The 14,524-nt window shown below is 31.7% G+C and overlaps 1 long non-coding RNA gene across 1 annotated transcript; it reads left to right on the forward strand.

Moving 5' to 3' along the window:
- Nucleotides 1-3,215: 3,215 nt before the first annotated feature.
- LOC134264766 (uncharacterized) lies at nucleotides 3,216-8,028 on the forward strand. Its single transcript, XR_009991613.1, has 3 exons — nucleotides 3,216-3,344; nucleotides 6,855-6,982; nucleotides 7,551-8,028. It is a non-coding gene; the product is annotated as an uncharacterized LOC134264766 (long non-coding RNA).
- Nucleotides 8,029-14,524: the final 6,496 nt, after the last annotated feature.

Genomic DNA, 14,524 nt, shown 5'->3' on the forward strand with positions numbered 1-14,524 from the left:
TTCAGAGTTTTATGGGCATAAAATTCTCAAAAGATGTTGTAAGATAAAATTGATTACATATTATTTCTCGTCTCATTGAGACGAAGAAAATGATGTAAAACACATGAGGATAGCTCTACAATTAAAAATTTCATCCCCAAAAAGGAATTATTTCAAAGTGGAAATTAGGGTCAGATGAAACTCCCAAAAATGAACAAGGTTTTCAGGGTCCAAATTTTTATTTCTCATCCTATCTAAGGGTTCTTTATATCATTTTCTTTGTCTTTTGGAGACGAGAAAGAATATGTAATCAGATTTTTTTAAGGATACATAATAAAAATTTCAGCCCCTAAACTCCTTTGAATTGGGACTTAGAAAAATTTCGAAGTCCAAAATAATATTAATAAGGTTGTAAATTAATATTTTCTATTCTACAATTCATTTGATTATATATTCTTTTTTGTCTCAATGAGAGGAAAAAAATGATATAAAAAACTTTAACCTAGCTCAATAAATAAAAGATTTATACCCTTATGAGTATGTTTTTCACATGCGTCGACAATTTCAAAGTCCAATAATACAGTAAATTAGCTCATAGAATTTTTATTTTTTAAGTTACAATGAATCTGATTAGATGTAATTCTTTGTCTAACTGAGACGAAGAAAATGATATTAAAAAGTTTTTCCTAGCTCTATAAATAAAAGATTTATACCCGTATGAGTATGTTTTTTACACGCGTCGAAGATTTCTAAGTCCAAATAACACTATTTAGGTTATAAAATTTTTATTTTTTAAGTTACAATTAATCTGATTACATATTCTTTTTTGTCTTAACGAGACGAAGAAAATGATATAAAGAATTTGGTTGTAGGTCAATAAATAATATATTTTTAGCATAGTGGGTATTGAATACCCATCTTTAAGTGGGTATTGAATACCCACTTTTAAGATTGCCCATACCGAAAAAAGTTATAACTTAGTTATAACTTTTGTAACTAAAAAAAGTTACAAAAAAGTTATAACTAAGTTATCGGAGTTTGGAATGGCATGTTTTAAGTGAGGTATAATTTAGTTATAACTTAGTTACAAAAAAGTTATAACTTTTGCATAACTTTTCACCTTTTATTCAACATAAATACAGCAAGTACATTAAAGTTATAAAAAAGTTATAACTACAAAAAGTTATACTTATTAAAAGTTACACAAAAAGTTATAAAAAAGTTACAAAGTTATACTTTAGTTATACCCAAATAAACAGTTGAAAAGTTACAAAAAAGTTATACCCAAAAAAAGTTATGAAAAAGTTACAAAAAAGATATACCCGGAAAAAGTTATACCCAGGAAAAGTTATAACTAAAAAAAGTTATACCTATTATAAAGTTATGAAAAAGTTACAAAAAAGTTATACCCATTAAAAAGTTATAACTAAAAAAAGTTATACCTATTATAAAGTTATGAAAAAGTTACAAAAAAGTTATACCCCAAGAAAGTTATGAAAAAGTTACAGAAAAGTTATACCTAAAAAAAGTTATAACTGCAAAAAGTTATAACTATAAAAAGTTATACCTATCAATAAAAACTTTTGTAAAAGTTCCAGTGAAATTATACACTGTATGTTAACTCGTTGTGGATTTACTCAGTTATAAGCTTTTAAAAAGCTACTCATTAAAATTTAAAAAAAAAAGATTTTGCAGGTGTACAGTTGTTTATCTTTATTATTTGAAGATAGGCTGCACTGGAAGTAGGCTGAGTTAGCAGACAGACTTAGCCATCCCTTGACGTGCCACACTCGTAGTAGGCCAAATTAGTTGAAGGACTTGGCCATCGTTTGACAGGCTGCACTGGTAGTTGGTCAATATAGTTGACGGACTTGGCCATCCCTTGACAGGTCGCATCTGTAGTTAGTCAAGCTAGTTGACGGACTTAACCGTCCTTTGACAAGCCGCACTGGTAGAAGGCCAAGTTAGTCAACAGTCTTAACCGTCCCTTGACAGGCCGTACTGGTAGTAAGCCGAGCTAGTTGACGAACTTGGCCATCTCTTGACATGCCGCACTGGTAGTAGGTTAAGTTAGTTGACGGACTTGATCATCCCTTGAAAAGCCGCTCCAGTAGTTAGCCTATCTAGTTGATGGACTTGGTTGTTCAATGACAGGCTGCACTGGTAGTAGGTTAAGTTAGTTGACGGACTTGACCATCCCTTGAAAAGCAGCTCCGGTAGTGAGCCAATCTAGTTAATGGACGTAGTTGTTCAATGACTGGCTGCACTGGTATTCAGCTGAGCTAGTTGATGGACTTGGTCATCCCTTGAAAGGCCGCACTGGTAGTCAGCCGAGCTGGCCGAGGGACTTGACAGGCCACACTAGTAGTCAGCCGAGCCGGTGGAGGGACTTGGCTGATGGTCTGCGTCCCTCATTTTAGCTGGTCAGACGTCTTGGCTGGAGGGCAGCGTGACTGGTAGTCGGCTAAGTTTTCGTCGAAATATGCTTGCAATTTTAACCTTTTCTTCAATTCTGCAAAAAATTGTAAAGGTTCAAAATTTAGATTATAGATATTTAGATAGTATATTTCCAGCACTCATTTGCATATCAAATTGAAATCATTCTTCCATATCAATTCATTCAAATTCATTAATTCATCCATAACATGGAAAATACAAGACTAATATAATATCAATTCTCTGTAATTATCAAAATTGGTTGGCCACGCATAGAAAAACATTTTGATTTTTTTATAATAATTTTAAACAGCTATGTCATTAATTGTAAAATCTAAAGTGGGTTTATGAAATAGACCCTTGGTTGCCATAGAAACGGGGTGCAAAATTCTCAATTTCGTTAATTTTGAAAAACTTGTACTTATCAAGAAAAACTGTGTCCAGAAATGAAAAGGGATAACTTATTATGTTTTCATTATTTAAATTTAATACTACAGATTAAAGTAATTATATCTGTAGTTTTAATTTAATCTCTCAATAGTAAATGGCCATTTTACATATTAAAACACATCAGATATGTGATTGGTTTAGTGGAGTTTTGGGAGGCTTAATACAAAAAAGGCACACTGATTACAAATTTAGTAATAATTACTTATGAAAGGCTGATATTTGATTATTTCAAAATATGTAAAATATTGGTGGGAGACTCAAAGATGTAAAAGGAATTCAAAGGTAAAGATTACTTTTTTTTACATTTTGAAGCATTTTTTGCTTCCTAATTACTTCCCTTGAACTACTCTCTAACGTTTGGAGGTACAATGTGTATTTAGTAAACAGCAATGAACATTTTGTGGCGAAAGATCTCATCAAAGTTTTACAGTCTGGAAGAAGAAAAGAAGGCTAGACATCTTAAACAATGAAGACAGAAGGTAAATTTATGTATATACTGAGCATTACAAAAATATCAAGATTAACAAATGCATATTTTCTTAATTTTATTTGCCTTACAATACACAGTTGTTTTACCGGTAGTGGTCAGTGGTCCTTATCAAATCAAGCGAACTATACCTTTTGACAGTTTGACTTTCTGACCAATGAATTAATTATTTTTATTAATAAAAATGAATTTGAAGCATATAAACATCACTTGCTGATACAGCTGACCCCCCCACCCCACCCCCCGAAATATAAATGTCTATATAGAGATTGTACATGTGTAAAATCTGTGCCATTCAGTAGCTTTACTTTTTATGATGTGCTGAGAGAGACTTTTAAGTAAACATTATTTATCTTTATAAAATAAATTTCTACTTCTGTCAGTTTTCATTCATTGTTTATCCTATTTAATTATTTCAATTCTTTATTGGCATTAGGCACATATTTTACAGAATTGTGTTGTTAAAATATTAACTAGAGCAAGTTTAATTTGTTTCTGTAAAAAAAGTGCATCAAACGTTTATAATGTGTGAGCACAAGCATAACGTAGATAAGTTTTTTTAAATAGTATTCTATATATATCAGCAAAATATGGTCATGTGATGTTCCTAAGCAGAAAATAGGAAAACAGCATGTTTGTTTTGATGTCATTGTTTTATTTAAAAGCTTCTATCTTTTAAACTTTAAATTTATTATATATATCCAAAACTGTACTATATGTAATGACAAAATAGATCTAGGTTAAGAATGCACTGGAAATATTGAGTTATTTTTGTTTATATAGACTCTTTCATTCATCTGTGAAGTACCGGTACTCTATAATCTATAGTTCAATTTTGTGTGAATAATAATTATCTTTTCAAATAGCAAACAGTAAAAATATATATATGTACACTTGTACATATGTATAAGTGTTAAAACAAAATTTAACTAAAGGTACTGTGAACATTGAGCTCACTAAATGATACCCCCTGCCTCCCATATGGTTAGCTTTAGCATAGCTATTAACAATAGTATTGGAAAATTATTTAACTTAATATTGAATAATAGACTTGACATTTTTTTGCTGGAAAATGATACTATTCATAAATCACAGATAGGGTTCTCCAAGAAATCTCGCACTTCAGATCATATATTTGTGTTAAAATGTTTACTCAACAAATATCTCAAGACTGGTGATAAGAAATTATATGCTTGTTTTGTTGATTTTCGAAAGGCTTTTGATAAAGTTATTCATGTTGGCATTATGTATAAACTGCAATCAAAGGATATAAATGGATATTTTTACAGAATTTTAAAATCTATGTATAAGAATGATAGATTATGTGTGAAAGTAAATGATAAAATGACAGATTTTTTCACATCTGGGGTTGGGGTCAGACAAGGGGATGTCCTTAGTCCAAATTTGTTTAAACTCTTTATAAATGACCTCCCAAGTATTTTGGATCATAATTCTGTTTCTGTTACTCTAGATAAAGAAATGATTTCATGTCTCCTGTATGCAGATGACCTTGTTTTATTGTCCAATTCAAAATCAGATCTTCAATGTAAACTCAATCTTCTCCATGATTACTGTAGTGAGTGGTGTCTAGAAGTAAACATAAAAAAAACAAAGGTAATAATTTTTAATAACTCTGGTAAATTACTGAAGGAAGCATTCCAACTTGGTAATGACATTATAGAATGTGTAAAACAATATAAATATTTAGGGATAACTCTTGAAAACAATGGAAAGTTTACTGAAGCCAAAAAACAACTGTATCAGAAAAGTTTAAAGGCATGCTTTAAATTCTATAGGGATGTGAAAAATGCTAACCCCTCCTTAAAAACATTTTTACATATATTTGATCACTGTATTAAACCTATAGCTTTATATGGCTGTGAGAACTGGAGCATTATTAATGTTACTCCGAAAAGGAAAAATATCCCTCTTTTTGATATATTTAAAGATTGGGAAGCTGAAAAACTCAATATGAAATTCTGTAAATACATTATGGGTGTATCTAAATCTTGTACAAATGTAGGAATCTATTCTGAACTAGGGAGGTACCCATTATATATAGACATGTTAAAGCAAATATTCATGTACTGGTATAGACTAGAACATACATCATCTAACCTACTGAAAGCAGCTCTCAATGAGTGCAAATCAAACATCATCAACAGTGATTGGTACTCCAGTATATTATTCTACAGTGAAAAACTTAATATTAATTTGTCCCTTTGTAAAAAACTAAGTGAAAACAAATTTAAATTGTACATGAAAAGACAACTCAGTAATAGTTTTTTAAACATTTGGAACGATATTCGTACCAATTATTTGGAAGGCTTTGGTAAATTAAATACATATTTTAAGTATAAAAGGTCTTTTTATTTTGAAAAATACTTGAATATGAAAAACCGAGACAATCGGGTAATTCTCACAAAATTCAGAATTAGTAATCATTGTTTAAGGGTGGAGACGGGTAGATATGAAAGGAAAATTAATAAATGTGGTAAAAATGAAATTCTTCCCAGGTGTGAGAGAATCTGTCGTTACTGCACCTCAAGTCCAACTGAGGATGAATTACATTTTTTGCTAGAATGTTCACTTTATAATGACTCAAGAAGAGAGTTTTTAGATAAAATCTTTAAAACCTTTCCTAATTTGATACTGCTTAACAATATTGACCTGTTTACATGGATTATGTCAAATGAAGATTCTGAGTTTGTTGTTTTATTATGCCAACTCTTAAATGCAAATTTTAATAAGAGAAAACAACATAGTTCAATATAGGCATATTGCAGATATTATACATAGGCCACTTATAATGTACATTCTATACATCCTAAAAGAAGATAACTAACTCTCTGTTCATTATACTATGTTTGTTTTGTTCTGTTTTGTATATGTATAACTGTGATGATTTTGGACACTGTTCTGTATGCTCCACTGTGGGCCCAAATTGGTTGAATAAATATTCTATTCTAATATTCTATTCTATGGTTATAACTGATGACAAATCCATGTTTTACTGTGGCCGGGAAACCCAAAATATGTGTCAAATCAAAAAGTAAAATAGGAGGTGCACAATGACAATATGTAATAAAGATTCTGTGAAAGGTTCTTTAAATTTCACTCATTGCAGTGGTATAAGAGGAGTTGTGGATAATAAGAGATGGGTACCCTAAAGCGTAACAGACAGACGGACGTACAGACAGATGGACGTACAGTTAGACGGACATACCGATTACAGTATACCCTACCACTTTTCAAGCGGAGGGTATAATAAAACTATATACATGTTCATGTAGAATATTCACCTCTGATTTATAATGATATTTGTTTTGTACACACTGACCATGTTTTATAATATTCTAAACAAATTAATTGATACTCAGGCAAATATTCACCACTGGTAAGATGATCACACACATGAACATGTCTGTGTATGAATGAAATGAATTTTCCTTTTGATCATGTTCCTAGGAAAATAATTATTTTCATCATTTTTTCATCAAAGGATTTACCATATAAGATGAATAAAGAAAAAGTAAGACCAGTAAACCAAAACAGGACCAAATAGGCCATGACTGAAGTTCAAGTGCATTCTGCAAGAAAGCGGACAGCCTAGATTTTGTTCTTTTCAAGGTAACCATTCTTAAAATATGAAAGTAAATTAAGGACAGATGATACAAACAAAAAATGGATGCCTGGATTGGTATTTATTTTTTGGCATAATTTAATTGCAAATTAATGATGTATTAATAAATTTCTAGAATATTAAGAAATTGTAAACCTTCTGTGATGTTCAAAAGTCTGCCCTCTTGAAACTATCCTTATTAATCTATACAAATATTTTTCACTTCAAATTCCAATTTTATGCAAATATGAATTAAAAAGTACTTGTCGTGAGGAAAGTTACTAATTTTACTGATTTAAACATGACCCAAGTTGTTATTTTCAAATTCTTTCACAAAAGTTTGTTTGTATCATCTGTCCTTAAATTGTTAAAAAATATTTCAGTTTTATATCTAAATTTAAACCTTGCTTATTTCTTTCTTTTTTTTTAAACAAAATTTAATACCTGTCCAGTAACAGAAGAATTATTATACTAGAATAAAGAAAACAACTTTCTAAAGGATTACATACACATTTAATTAGCTTGAAATCAGTGTACTAGTATATTGGAAAGTGCAGGAATTATTTACCATTGCAGGTTGAGAAGGGATGCCATATTTTAGGTTTGAAACCAGGCAAGTGAAAGCTGAATTCCAACCTACTTCAACATACTTGTACCCACTGTCTTCAAGATATCAGTGTTTGAGATGTCAAAGTTCAAATATAATAGGAACATGTTTATCATATTATGTGATGGCATCCTCAAATCTTATGTTGTATAACAATATGTTTTAGAACTTATCAAGCTTTATCCTGTACCTTGCCAAAAAAAAAAAGAAACTCAACTCAGCATAATTCTCATTAACTAATTATCAGTGTTACTTGCGTATGTCAATGTAGGTCATTACTGGTACATGCCTGACCAACTAAAACTCTAAAATTGAAAAATCAGAGTCAAGATTTTCAGAGCAGCAGAAACAGTAGAATTTGTCATGTAAATCTAATGATATGTACCGTAGTTGAGAATAAATGTACTCTAAATGTTGCATATATAAAAAATAAAGAAACAAAAAGTTCTCTTGTTTTCAGAATTTATATTTACATGTGAAAAAAAAGAAAAGGAGGTTGATATAGTTGGTGTGATGAGATGTTGGCAGGAACCTAGTAAAATAAAAGGAAGAATTTCCTTAAAATGATACTTGTGGGGGACAGTGTCTCATGGGGGGGGGGGCATTGTTTCAACTGACTTTACAGAATACAAAAGATCCATTGCAAACCTAATTATTAATTATATGCCAAACACTATGTTTACAGTTTTCCATTGTTGGATATTTATGTTTAAATCCAAGATAACTTACCCAAGAGGATGTGATTTTTTTTTAAACCAATGTAATTTTTCTCAAGTTTAAAGCAGTGTTTCATAAGTTTTAATGAAAAAATCAGAAAGGGGGGGGGGTAAATTTTTGACTTCATTCAAAGTATCTGTGGTTTGCAGTTGCCCATGAATTTAATAAATAATTATACAAAGTAACAAGTTGAAATGAGTAAAATATTATGAATGTCCTGCTTGTTTTAGTTTCATTTCAGAATTTTTCAAGTTTGACCAAATCTTGAAAAAGTAAAAGCCACAAGGTTTTGCAATTATTTGACATAGCATTACAAAATGCATTATATTTTTGCAACATCATAAAGATGCAAATTTAAGATGCCCAAAAATTTAGTTCACATTTACATTTAACTCATTACACATGTTCTATAAAAGAGTTAATAAGTGTAGTTTTGGGAATATTGTTATGTTAAACGCAGCCATTTTTGTTAAAAATCTGGTATTCCTGTCTCCATGGTAACAAATCTTGCATTCCTGTTTCCATAGTAATAGAGAATAGATAGGGAAAATTTTATTTCATATTAGTTTCAATCTAAGGAGATAGTTTCAGGAAACTTGAAACATGCCCTGGTTAGTCTACATGTACTTCAAAATTGTCAATTTTACGGAAAGGGGGGGGGGCATTTTGTGCAGGTGTTCACAGTTCTCCTATCTAAGAACATATTTACATGTATTAATGCTCTTGGAAATGGGATGTGAATATTTTTACATGACACTTCTCCTAGATATGGACTAATTTTACTGTAAATGACATCAAAACAGGTAGAAAGGAACATTTCTTTTCTATATGAACTTAATGAAATGTGCATATGTTCCTTAAAATACGGAAATTTTGCAGATTTTGGGTAATTTTTCATCAGCTTTTTTAAAAAAAAATTTAAGTGTCCCATAAATATTTTAATGTGTTTAAACTAACTTATGTACCATCTATACAATGCACTGTTTCCTGAATTTCAAATCAGTGTGCAAAGTATTAAAAAATCGCTTTGAAAAAGGGTCTAAAATGGCAATTTTCTCAATTTGGCAAAATGCCAAAATCCCCAAAGCTAAGCGTTGTTAAGCCATTATGTAGAATTACAGTTTTTAAAAAATTATGTTGTTATACTAGAGAGGAATAATGGTAGTTTTGAAACAGAAGTAGATTTTCCCATTCTCTTGTTTCTTTTAAGCTCATTTTTATTCAGTAAAAGCTACAAAATCACGTTTTTTTGGTCAAATTTTAGGAAGAATTTACAGGGGAAACAATAGGTGCCGTTACCATGGCAACGAGACATTTTTTGAAATAAAAAACTATAAAACCATTAATGATATGACAATGTGAGTACACACAAAAAGTTTCATAGAAATTGAAAATGTAGCGTGGCCAAGCATTTTTGATATTGTTTGATAATTACAGAGAATTGATATTAAGATCTTTACTTACAGGAATTAGTTTTAGATTGAAAGATTTATTGAATTTTGAAATGAAAAAAAATATACTTTACCTTAATAAAACATGTCATATTTTGAAGAATTTCATGTACTCCAGGTCAGGACAGATTCAGCTCATTGAATCATATACCAATATTCTGCTTTATAAAAAAAAAATGTTAAATTATTCATTTCATTGCATTAATTAACGTTGCTGCTTGCAGTTAGATCATGTTATGATCATGCTGATGTCTACATAAGGCTTCACAATGTATTTTAACAGTTCAGGGAATCTATAAACAATTGTGGGAATAAATATGACAGAGAACAACATATTTTATTAATATACTAAATGCTGAAAAATATTATGCGTTTCAAATACTATCAATTTGTTTACTTCAGTCTTTGTCATTCTGACATACCAAACAAAACAAACAAGAAATCTAAGATTCACACGCCTAGAATTTTGTTCATTCACAATATTTCTTCTTTTTGGAACGTTATTCCAGAGGTACTAAGTATACTTTACCAAAATCAATAAAATGTTAGCTTAAATATCGCCTTACCAACTGGTATTATCTCCTTTTTTCTATCAACACTTTCAACATCCAAACATTCAAATCGTCCATGGAAAAATCCGCGCTCTGTTGTTGACCAATCAAAGAACTCAAACACGTCACGTGATCGAAAAAAAAAATTCATAAATAATTTATTTTAAATGCAAATAAACCTAATTGTGTAATTTTGAAACTTAATTAAAAATTTAAATACCAGTTGGTGTTAGAATTTTGAATTTATCTTAGTATCAACAAAACGGACATCGGGGGCCGCCATTTTTTTATGCCGCCATTTTGAATTTAATATTTGTTTATTTGTGAAAATAACTATTATAACTTGGTTATTTAATTATGCAAACAATAAAATCTACACGTACTAGTCCTCTCATTAAATCTTAATATAACTGGCAGTCTTTATTCACAACATCGTAATATCTGTTCAACATGAACATGCATGTACATACTCTGTGCTGTTTATCTTTTTAGCCACCCATATTACGACTGATTTTCTTCAGATTTCAAACAACCTGTGTAGAATTGCACCTTTCAGAGATTGTGTAATACCCAAGCTGAAATATTTACGATGTGTTGGCCACAAAGGTCACCTAGTACAAACACCTGTCTCACAGAAAACAATAGGGAAATTTACACGAAGAATCCGTGCAAAATTCACATGACTTTATGAGATTACATTTCATACTGTTTATATCTCTTGCAGTACATTTAATTATATTTCCCCAGAATGATGAAATATACTCATTCCCAACTAATTCAGATGTAAGTGCATTATTTACAAGACAAATATTATGTCTCATCAGGGTCTTAATAAACATGATAAATACGTATTTTCCAAGAGAGAGAGAGAGAGAGAGAGAGAGGGAAAGAGATAGAGAAATTAATTATTCTCAACTTTAGTTGAAACTTACATGACAAATATCAATTTATATAGGCAATAATATTTATTACACACACATGACATGTGTACACACCCTCAAACACCAGAGAGAGAGAGAGAGAGAGAGAGAGAGAGAGAGAGAGAGAGAGAGAGAGAGAGAGAGATATTCTCATTTATAGATGTAATTTACAAGATTTTATTTCACATCCCTTCTGTTGAACTTGACATGGCTGTGGACAGCATATTTATTATGAATGAGAAGTTGATCACTGGTAGTAAACAATAATATTGTTCAGGAATTGACAAATGTTTTCTGCTGCAGTGTTTGAAAAAAAAAACACATTTTGAACATGATCAAATTAAATTCATTCAAATTAACACTTAGTTATAATGTTTTGAAAAAAAAAGTCGGTGTCAAGCAGTATCCATTAAATAACTCCCAAAACTTTTAAATTTATACTGGTTATGCTTGAAAATGGCCAAGTTCAGAAAAGTTACATTTTAGTTATACATGAAAATGACAAAGTCCAGAAAAGTTATGTTTTAGTTACACATGAAAATGGCTAAGTCCAAAAAGTTACATTTTAGTTATACATGAAAATGACAAAGTCCAGAAAAGTTATGTTTTAGTTACACATGAAAATGGCTAAGTCCAAAAAGTTACATTTTAGTTATACATGAAAATGACAAAGTCCAAAAAAGTTACATTTTAGTTATAACTTTTTTGTACCTCACAGGCTAGGTATAACTAAGTTATACTTTAGTTATAACTTAGTTATAACTTTTTTTGGTATGGGAGAACTTAATTTTAAAGGTTTTTTGGAGGTAACTTTTTTATTTTTCAAGATAAAATAAATCTGATTAGATATAATTCTTTGTCTCAATGAGACGAAGAAAATGATATAAAAAAGTTTTACCTAGCTCTATAAATAAAAAATTTATACCCTTATGAGTATGTTTTTCAAACGCGTGAAAAATTTCTAAGTCCAAAATTACATTAAATAAGTCCATAAAATTTTTATTTTTTAAGTTACAATAAATCTGATTAGATATAATTCTTTGTCTCACTGAGACGAAGAAAATGATATAAAAAACTTTTACCTAGCTTTATAAATAAAAGATTTATATTCGAAAAACCTGTATTTTTCACTCGGCGTACTCAAAATTCCCGGACTTTCATACCCGATTTCCGGACGAACCGGATGTCCCACAGGAAAAAAAATTATATATCTGTAATCTACTCGTCAATACGAATCTAATGACACCTCACACATTACGAAATAACGACTTTGAAAATTCCCGGATTTTCACTCTGGACCCCCCTTCCGTCCGGAGGGGTGGGGACAGAGTTTCCGAAAATACCCCAAAATGTTCCCCTGGTGGAGTACTACTGCCCCCCACCCCGAGTTGCCACCTGGGACCCCCCTAACCCGGTCAAAATAGGCGGTGGGCACTCAGTACCCACTTGAAAAAAAGTGGGTACTGAGTGCCCACCCAAAGTGGGTACTGAGTACCCACTTTCGCAAAAGGTCAAGCTCACGGGGTCCAGGGTGCCATCTGCACTCAGAGTTGTCTGCCCTTAGGTGCTGGATCAGCCTCAAGGTGTCGGCTTTCTCCAGGGGCTGTTTGTGTGACCAGACAGAAAAGGCTAATTAGTCACACTAATTTAGTGTCTCCGTGTATACAAGTCAGACACCTAGGCCTGGAAAGCATGAAAAGACTAAATACAGATTGGCAGTAGTCATGAAAGATTTAAGTCAATGACTCATAACACTGTGATATCTGATCATCACAACAGTGGATGAAGTTATTTCTGTTCCAGGGTATACAGAGATTAGGACAAACCTGTTTCTTGTGTTTTGGTGGACCAAGGCCCTATTTTGTGTAGTCTGTCCATTCTTTTGTTAGGTCCATGTTGTTTAATTGATCTGCAAAGAAAGAAAAATATAATTACTGTATGCGCTTTATGAAGTTTCTTCAATGCAAATCAAGGTCAAAATTGTTGGATTTTAGAAGGTTTTGTCACAAGAAATACACCTTTGAAATATGAAAGCCCTATGCTAACTGTTCAAAAGCAGTTGTTAAGACTTCAAGATTAATATTTTTAAAAAGTTGGTCAAGGTCAAAGGCCAAAAATATTTATACCCATTGAAAGGTCTTGTCACAATGAAAATACAGGTGAAGGATGAAAACCATAGCAACAACTGTTAAAAAGTATGACTTAGAATAACTCAAATTCAATGATCTGACATGTTGATATCATATGGCGACATGTTTAATGATAGCTAAAAAAGAACTATCACCTGTAAACGTGGAAATTATGGATGTTATTCAAATCTATGATGATGGTTTATATCAATCGTACTATAGGCCTATAAAAACGCCATTCAAGAAATCTGGGCCTAAATCAGAAATTGGCTCGTTTTAGCCTCCAGCTTCTGGATAACATTTGATAGGACGAGTTATTCCTCTTTACACATTACCGTAAAACAATAAGCAACACATGGGGGTATCATTTAGTGAGCTCATTACTCACAGAACCTCTAGTTTTTTGTGTTTTTTAGGTCACCTGAGTAAACTCAGGTGACCTATTGCTATCCGTTTTTGTCCCATCATCATCCGTCGTCCGTCGTGCGTCGTGCGTTAACATTTGAACATTTTCAGCTTCATCTCTGCAACCACTGAACCAATTTCAACCAAATTTGGCACAAAGCATCTATGGGTGAAGGGGAACAAAAATTGTGAATTTCATGATCCCTGCCCCCCCTGGGGCCTGAGGGGTGAGGCCAAAACCACTAAAATTAATGCAATCTTTAAAAATCTTCTTCTCTACTCCTGGACATCAAGCAGTCAAACTGTTTGCATGATTGTAATCAGCAATGAGTCCTCTACCAAAATTGTAAAATTCATGGCCATGGGGTCAGGGGTTCTAGTGCTAGGGCGGGGCTAAATAAGTATATAGTGAAAATGCATTATATCTTTGAAAATCTTCTTCTCTGCTCCTGGGTATTAAATAAACCAACTAAGTACATAGTTATGATGAGCAAGAGTGCCTCTACCAAAATTGTGAATTTTATGGCCCCAGGGTCAGGGGTTCTGGTGTTAGGGCGGGGCTCTATTGATTATATAGTGAAAATACATGAATTCTTTGAAAATCTTCTCCTCTGCTCCTGGGTATTAGATTAACTAACTAAGTACATAGTTATGATGAGCAAGAGTGCCTCTACCAAAATTGTGAATTTTATGGCCCCAGGGTCAAGGGTTCTTGTTTTAGGGTGGGGCTACAATGATTATATAGTGAAATGCATGAATTCTTTGAACAT

Source organism: Saccostrea cucullata, unplaced genomic scaffold, assembly GCF_032062105.1.
Source record: "Saccostrea cucullata isolate Sc308-1 unplaced genomic scaffold, CSIRO_AGI_Scuc_v1 ctg15369, whole genome shotgun sequence".
Classification (NCBI taxonomy): domain Eukaryota; kingdom Metazoa; phylum Mollusca; class Bivalvia; order Ostreida; family Ostreidae; genus Saccostrea; species Saccostrea cuccullata.